Source organism: Neolamprologus multifasciatus, chromosome 22, assembly GCF_963576455.1.
Source record: "Neolamprologus multifasciatus chromosome 22, fNeoMul1.2, whole genome shotgun sequence".
Taxonomy (NCBI): Eukaryota; Metazoa; Chordata; class Actinopteri; order Cichliformes; family Cichlidae; genus Neolamprologus; species Neolamprologus multifasciatus.
The window spans coordinates 32,141,193-32,149,940 of record NC_140459.1 but is presented as its reverse complement, the minus strand read 5'-3'; the positions used below and the strand labels follow the sequence as shown (position 1 = coordinate 32,149,940).

The following is an 8,748-nucleotide window of genomic DNA, read 5'->3' as shown; positions in this document are numbered from 1 at the left end:
AAGTGGGACAATGTGTACTTCATCTTGCGACAGAGACTGTCGGGCGAATGCTTAGGGACCCTTTCACCACTTGGGGACCCCAAAGAGCAATTAACTTTTCAGATATTTTTAATTATTTGTTTTTCTTCTTCTTTTTTGCATGCATGAATGATATATATGTATAAGTTATATATTATCAAAGGTATAAAGGTGTACAGAAACACAGTATTACGTAAACAAAGTACTGTTGTTGTAGTGATTTGTACTACAGGCTCTAAGCTCGTGTCTTCAGCGGTGCAGTCTACAATGTTAAGAAAGCCCCTGTCTGAATATCATTTTCATACAACTGGTTTAGAATAGCAAAGTAGCTAGCTAGTTACTAGATTTTTCTCATTTAACTGGTAGGTCACCTTACAATTCAAGGTCCTTTTTTTCTTGTTTGTGTAAAACTGAGCTTTAACTTTGATCCCGGTGGTTCTCACTAGTCTGGGTCACATTTTCAAAAATATGTTTTGGCACTGAAATCGACTTTTGAGAGAAAACGTTTTATACCTGAATTCAAAGGTCATGGTTAGAAAATGTGTATGGTTAATATTTATTTGCATGAATTAATTAGTTATACACTTTTCGGTGTTGTATTTGATGTATGTTGTTGGGGGAGGGGGGTGGGGTTTGTTTTTACTTGTTTCAAGTATTTTTTTTAATTTTTCTTTGTTGATTTTTTTTTAAATACTGTCTGTCTTTGATGAGTTTTGTTTATTTTCCATATGGAAAGCATATTAATGCGGCGCTGTTTATTTAAGTTAAATTATTTTAATTGTAGTTACAGTTTTTGCATTACTTTGTTGTTACACTTCAAATTGGTGAGCGTTACAGTTTATTTAAAACCAAAAATACTGAAGCTGTTGATGTGTTTACAGTAAAATCATTTTATCTTGGTTCATTTCATTACTTTTAGTGGGCCTATAACATTCAGTATCCCATCTACAGTTAGTACCATAACACTTGAATAAAACATTTAAATCAACCCTCGGCCACACTCGTAGCTAAATTTACTACCATTTCAGATTACATATCATAACTGGATAAAAACAAGCCAGGCTGTCAATTAAATTATGTAAACAACACTGCTTCAGCTGTGCAGCTCTCTGAGGTTTGATGTATTTTACGCTTCTCTGTGTGGCCAGTAGGGGGAGTTTGAAAGATTATTCTCCCAATTTGAAAAACTGTTGTCTGTTGCTAAGACCTTTATCACTGTGCCTTACAGCCTGACAACTACAAAAAGTCCTTACATCTAGTTTTATAATTGTAATCATAATTATAGGATAGAAAAACAGGTTTATAGTATGTGTATGAATGATTACTAATCAGTAATTATCAACAGCAATAGTGAGCACATTCTGCTCTTCTGGATCATGCATCTGCTTAACTGGTGTTCTATTAAAGTTTAATTTCTGGTCTCGCAAATTGATTTGTCTGTGTACACATTTCCATTTGGACACCGAATAGAGGGAGGTTTCACCGATCACAGAATGAATCTCAACTGTGCATTACTGGAAGCAGATGGTGTATGCCACAACCAAATGCTGTATGGTTGAACTTTATGGTTCAGTAGAGGTAGCAAGTTCATAGTCCACTGTCAGTCCAGACCGGTCTACAGCTCTGTTGTCACCTTGTAGTACACAAAGTATGTGTTACAACTGGTCTGTGGTCTTGCTTGTGTTATTGTTGGTCCACCATGCAGCCACAGAGAAGAGCAAAGTTATACGATTCAAAGAGCTGAATTGAAACAGTGTTAAAAATATTAAAAAGTGTCCACTGTAGACGCTGTATTTGCTTTTCATTCTGTATTTTTTAAATCTTTGATATTCCTTTCGTAGTTCTCCTATCACCGGTGAAATCCCCTCCCTTCTCTGATCAGGCCCACGTATCAAGCTTCATTATGATCCCGTAAATGTGCCTGTGTACATTTCCTGTCCTTTCACTGTCCGAATGGAAACATGTAATCATATGTGTTTCCATTACACTCTTAAATAGCAGGTTGGGCAGTGAGCTACAGTCGTGTGATGGGTGTGTGGTAAACTGGTTAACTTTAGATTAGTTATATGGGTACACAGGGTTCTGTAGCTCTTTCCGGCATATCTCGTAGGCATAGTGCCAAAGAGTCTATGTCAGGAATAGGTGTCAGATGACGTTAACAGTGTTGGGAACAACCACCTCTGTGTTGCTGGGTGATGGTGAAAACTATTGGCTAAGAACAAAGGAAGAGAAAAGGAAGAGGGAAATGTTCGGAGACTGCAAGAAGGAAAGCCAGAGGTTACGTGGAGAGAGTAAGGACTATGCTAGAAATGTAAGGACTATTGGTGGATTCTATATGAAATCACTTTCCAGTTCGCATGCTGAACTGACCAAGGTTGTGACGTAAACAGCAGTGAAACTTTAAACTAACCAGGCTCTATCCATGAACGTGCTGCACTGCTGTTTTTTTTAATCAGAATCATGTAAAGTGCATGATCCTGGTGCAGTATACAGTGTACAAACAAGCAGCAAATGAGTAGCAGCAATTCAAAAACATTTGACATGTCAATTAAACCGGTGATGATAAGATAATCATGTTAAACTGTAAAATAGAGTCTGACAGCTGCTGGTAAGAATGACCTGCAGTAGCGCTCCTTCCTACACTGTGGGTGTAAACGTCTACTGCTGAACGAGCTGCTCAGTGCTCCTACAGTCTCATGCAGGGGGTGGGAGGTGACGTCCATGATGGATGTTAGCTTAGACAACATCTTCTCCTCCCCAACCTGCTCGATGGACTTCAACGGACAGTCCAGGACAGAGCTGGCCCTCCTGACCAGTTTGTTAAGTTTCCCCCCGTCCCTCTACTATTCCACTGCTCCAGCAGCAGCATAAAAGATAGCAGATGCCGCCACAGTGTCGTAAAACGTCCTTAGAAGAGTCCCGTTCACCTCAAAGGATCTCAGCCGCCGTAGCAGGTGAAGACGCCTTAGCCGCTTTTAGTAAAGGGTATTTGTATCTGTGTACCAATCCAGTTTGTTATTGAGGTGAACACCCGGGTATTTGCACTCCTCCACCGTTTCCTGGATGTTCACTGGAGTAATAGGGGGTCACCAGCTCCTTCATCTTGCTGGCGTTGATGCGAAGATGGTTCTGTTCACACCAGCTGACAAAGTCATTGATGACCCCCCTGTATTCCAGTTTGCTTCCCTGTATTCCAGGAGGAGGAGTCAACAAAGAGTTCTAGATGACTGGGAAATTACAGCTGAAGTGGTGAGGGAACTGCAAAGAAAGTGCTAATTACCCTCTGTGCAGCCTTCCTGTTCTCAGGTGTGGCCCCTGTGTAGAAAACACCCAGGGAGTAGGAGAGCATGCCCTCCACTGAGTCAGCAGCTGCTTCTGGTCCAACTTATTCTTCCTTAGGACATGGAGGAAGGGCAGCCACTGCTGGGCCTTTGGCGGAGATGTAGGTGCCCAGAAACTTGTCATGGGTTTAGGGGTTCTGGCCTTTCTAGCTGATGAGGGCTTGAACACCTGATGAGGGTTGGTGTTAGCGATGAAGCCCTCTATCCATCTCCTGTAAGTGTCTTTGGCTTATTTGATGCCCCTCCTCAAGTTAGCTCTGGCAGTGCTGGACCTAAAATTGTCCCTCAGCCTGAAAGCGGAGTTATCAGTTCTGATCAGAGCCTCTACTTCACTCGTCATCCAAGGTTTCTGCTTAGGAAAAACCTGGAATGGCTTTGGTCACTGTCACGTTCTCTGGACAACACTTAATGTAGAGAAGAACATACTGAGTGAAGGTCTCCAGGTCTTGCTGTTCAAAGACAGAACAGTCTGTCAGATCAAAACAGTCTGGTGGTCGGATTATCGTTGGTGGGGGAGGGGTGTTGTTTTCTGCTTGATGTTACTGTATATACATGTTCCAGTGTCCAGTTCCCCCTTGGTAGGACACTTAACATGTTAGTGGACTTTGGGGAGTACAGATTTTAAACATGTCTTATTAAAGTCCCCATCAACAATAGGGACAGCCACTGTCATGATCCTGGGTCCTTTTGACCCAGCGTTTTGTGTTTTCTATTATTGTGATTTTGGTTCTGTTCTTCCTCTGTTTAGTGTTTGTTCTGCCCATGTATTCCTGTGTTAAGTCCGCGTTTCTTAGTCTGTGTCTTTGCATGTGTAAGTTCCTGTTTTATTGTGAAAGTCTGTGTCTTATGTCAGTGTGTTCTGTTTACGTTTCCCCTGCCTCGTCAGCTGTGATGTCTTCCAGGTGTGTTCCCCTCCTGTTTCCCATCCCCTGATTCCCGCCGTGTGTATTTATAGTGTGTGTTACCTCGTCCTCGTCTGTGTTGTTTCCGCTCGGTCTCCCTGCGTCTCTCCGTATGTATTTCCCCGGACCTTCCTGCATCTTCGTTTCTGGTTTGTTTGGTTAGTTTTACCTAGTGATGGTGAGATGAAGCCTCATGATGAACTGAGCTTTCCACCCAATTGGTCGACTCATGGTTCGAAGCATTGTGATGATTAATTCGCTCTACTGCGCCATCAAGTGGACAATTCAAGTGAAGGCTCTGTGATTATAATGATGTGTAAACCTCTAAACTGAATAAATAAATTGTTTTCTTGGTTATTTATCCTGGATATTGTCTCAGTATGTGTGATACAAAAGAGAAAGTGGAACCTATCAGGACAGAGTTTTGGTATGATTGTGTAACTGTTAGCCTCAGACAGTCAGTCAATAGTATAATTCAGATCATAGATCAGTACATTTGCATATTTTTATAACTATAAAAAGAAAGCTGACACTTTCGAGACTTTATCTAATGTGTAAGCATCACAGCAGATGCCTTAGATTAGAATCAGTGAGCTGTCAGCTTTCAGCCCCGACCGTGTCCGTGCTGTCTGGTGAGAAAGGCGACATCTCACTGATTCTGACGCGTCAGCGCTTTGTGTTTTTGCACGTCTGCACGTCTTTGTGCAGAATCGGTGTACCTGCTCTCATTTACTGTTTTAGCTGTTTGGTGGTGGTTGAAATGTAGTAATATTTATATTAAAAATCGATTCAGAATTTTAATGAATCGATATCACGTTATCCAAGCTAGAATCGATTTTAATCGATAATCAAAACCCGCTAGTACCTGTGTAATCATGCTTATGTACATCTGGATAATGACACAAACTAGTATTTGGCGCTTCACTTTTTAATAAACTAAAAGACAGAAATCAGATTATAGGATCTGTAGTGTTGTTTATTTATATTATGGTGCTTATCATTTGTGATATTTATTACTGTGTGCATACTTCATTAGGAGAGATAACATAAAATAAAAAATCTCTTCCTTCCTGGTTCCATCGAAGAAGAAATGCTCAAGTAACTATGTAACACGTACGTAATCCAATTCCACAACACAGTGTGATGGGAAAGCTGTGTTTTTCTGCCCATTTTATTTCGAATCTGGCGCGAACCGGTGAACCAGTCCTTGAATCAGTCACGTGGTACGGACTGCCCGCGAGGCCTCGAACGTCACTGCATACGTAATCAAAGCAAGCCTTGATACGCGCTTCACAGACACGCCCCCGAGATTACCCGACACACGATTCGACGCTTCGACACACAGGACACATCACTAGTTTTACCCAGTTTAGGTTCTAGTTTTATGTTCCCAGTGCCATTGTTGTTTGTATTCCTTTTGGTTTAATAAATACTCACCTGCACCTGAGCTGCCGCATTTTGGGTCCTAATATATTCCACACGTCTGCCACACCGGACGTGACACCCTCAGGGTTTTTCTCTCTGTGGTTTCTCCCCTCATTCTTGGCCAGAGTGTCTGTTTTAGTTCCCTTGTGCATACTTTGTGGATCCAGCTGTTTATTCTCCGCTCAAATTCCACCATTGTTATTAATCAAGCTTTATAACAGCAGGCAAGATAACACTTATGGACATTTCCACTGTATTTATAAACCATATTTATTATAGTATAATGTAATCAACATTCCTCTATTTATAAACTGTATTTATTATAATGCAACCTCAATGTGCACTACCACCGATTACATTGGACCTTATATCACTTGCTCCTTTATAATTTACATATCTGTGTAGACACTTATTATTATTCCCTGTGTCGGTACGTCTTTAACTTTAAGTCAATTTTTTTGGTTTCCCTTTTTTAACTCTTATTCTAAAGGAATGTTAAAATCTACATACTGCTAATGGAGAGATGCCAAACTGTCTTTCATTGTTCTTGTAACAGTGACAATAAAGATCTATTCTATTCTATTCTATTCTATTCTGTATTCTGTATAAATTATTCGGCTAACTGCTTTACCTGTAATCTTTTAAGAATTAAAGCTTAACAAGACATCACAATAATGATAAGATTGCCAAACATATGTGTCTCTCTCTTTATTTTTGCTTTTCTTTGTATATTCATTCTGCACTAAAACTTCAACAGTTTAGGGCAAAGAGTTAAAAGCACCACATAGAATACATTTGAAATTCTGCATAATAGGATATATGGTAAAAGTACTGAATTTGACTTTAGTATTTTTTGTTAACAGTACCTAATATACTCTTCCATCTTAGAATCTGCTTGACTGATTGAACCTTGATCCTTTCACACCAAACTGTGGATTAAATTAGATTATAATAATAAATGCCAGTGTTAGTTGGCTGTGTAGGTTCTGAGTCATCCATAGTAATCTAAGGAGCTGGATTATAGGTGGCTGACAATATCTAAACCCCAGAAACAAATAAAGCATAGAGGATATAATAGACTTATAATGTACAAGGCTCATAACTCCAGTTGTTTTAGTTGTGAATGTGAGGCTAATGCTGCCCTGAAGGAATTCTTCATTAGTTTGTTTTAAGTTCTAAGTAGGTGAAATAAAATGCATATTTCTGGTAATTCTAAGCATTTCCTAAGTTATCATTTTCATACTATAAAGTAATTACTTTATAGTATGAATACACGAGCCCATTGGCTCATGGTTTGTTCTGTGCAGGGGCGGGAACCTTTATTAGCCTGAGTTAGTGCTTCTGAGGGTGGAGTTCAGGTTAGTGCTGTAAAGGCTGGCTAGTAGTCCAATAGTCACGGGCCGATCCTTTTGTTTAGTCAACGGTTTGACGTTTGTTTGTACACGTTTCTTTTTGGCTGTTCGTACCACCTGCCTTGCTTCAGTATTTTCTTGTAAATAAATTGCACGTTGGGAGATAATTCCTTCCTCCACCACATCTCTCCCCCTTACAGGGACTAAATGGCTTTAGATGCCACAGGAAAAGCATTACATGCAAAATGAAGTTTTAAAAAGTGGCCTGCCATTTATACATCATGTCACAAAATCAGGTTGAGTTGTCTCGTGCCACATGTCGGGCTCATAGGCCTATTTGACCGGAGGAACAAACGGCTGATACAGTCGTTTGGATCGTCCTAACAATACAGGACATGATAGCACAACTACCACGATAAACCAAATAGCCCCACAAAGCTTGTCTTCTCTTCTTTTCAGCACTGTGTGAATTTTGCCTCTAGCACAAACTGTAACAGAGTTACTAGAATTTAAGGAGTGCCTGTAAAATGCCCCCCATGTTAAATTAGAGCACAACTTTATTTCAGCCAGCTGAACTGGATATATCAATACTGAAGATCTTAATTCCTTCCTTAGGGAGAAAAAATGATTGTCTGTATTTAAACTGTTGGCCAATAATGTGTCAGACCTGTCAAACACGTCTCATGAATGATATGAAGTCATTACAGAGAGAACACTGAGTCACTAGAAGCCATAATCAGTTTTTGGCAAAGTGACTTTTATATATCCTTTATTTACGGCCGAGGGCAGAATTAGCAGCAAATATTACCACTGCTGATTGTAACGTAGGTTTAATAACAGGGAGTCATAAACAAGTTAAGTTGAATTCTTTTATAGATTCTCTTCATAAATCCTGTTGACTACATCTATTTACCAATAGGCTAAATCTGTCTAGTATCTGTGACCACAATAAAATGGCCAATTTAAAAAAAAAAGAAGTTACTTTTGTAAAGAGACTTGGTCCCAAAATCCCAACAATCAAAAATCAGAAATTCTGAAAACTCTAAATGCTTTTATTTTGTACCGCTTTCCTCTTTCGCTGGAACAACTGTGCTTATAGAAATAAAAGGCAGATGAGTGTTTGTTTAAAACAAGATAGCAAAACAGAATTATTCCTTCAGTTGAAGCTAAAAACTACAGGAGATACGACTTCTCACATACCTGAACCAACCAATTAACATTTCACAAAACTCCTGCGTCAGCACCCGCTCAACACAACGCAACACGAGGTAAAACTTTCTAGGAATTTCCGTAGTCCTTTCAAAGTAAAAGCTCCTGATTGATTCGTGCCGATTTTGTCTGTCTTGGAGGAAAAAACATTCTGGCAGCTGGAAGCAGCCATTCTCCTCTGACCACAGCCTCCAGTATCACCGGCTATTCCCAGAGACCTGCTGCTATTTCAGACCAGTCCCTGTAAACCATTGTTTAGAAAGTCCTAACACATCAGCCGTGCCAGAGTCAGAGTCAGATGCTCGGTTTGAGCAGCTCGTCGTGATTGTTTAGATATTTGCGTCATTCGGGCCAAATCATTTTCTAGCAATGCAAATATAATGATGGACGTATGTCCGCCTTTCTTCTCTTCTGACTGAGTGATTGGAGCTTAATTAAAGTGCGAAAGAAATCATATAATTTAATAACACACAGGGTTCCTTCTTACTTGGTCCTTTCACT

General features: G+C 40.0%; 1 protein-coding gene across 1 annotated transcript in view; it reads left to right on the top strand.

Moving 5' to 3' along the window:
• The window catches only part of LOC146493773 (uncharacterized), a 561,837-nt gene that overhangs the window by 17,326 nt on the left and 535,763 nt on the right, over positions 1-8,748 (top strand). The window lies entirely within an intron of this gene.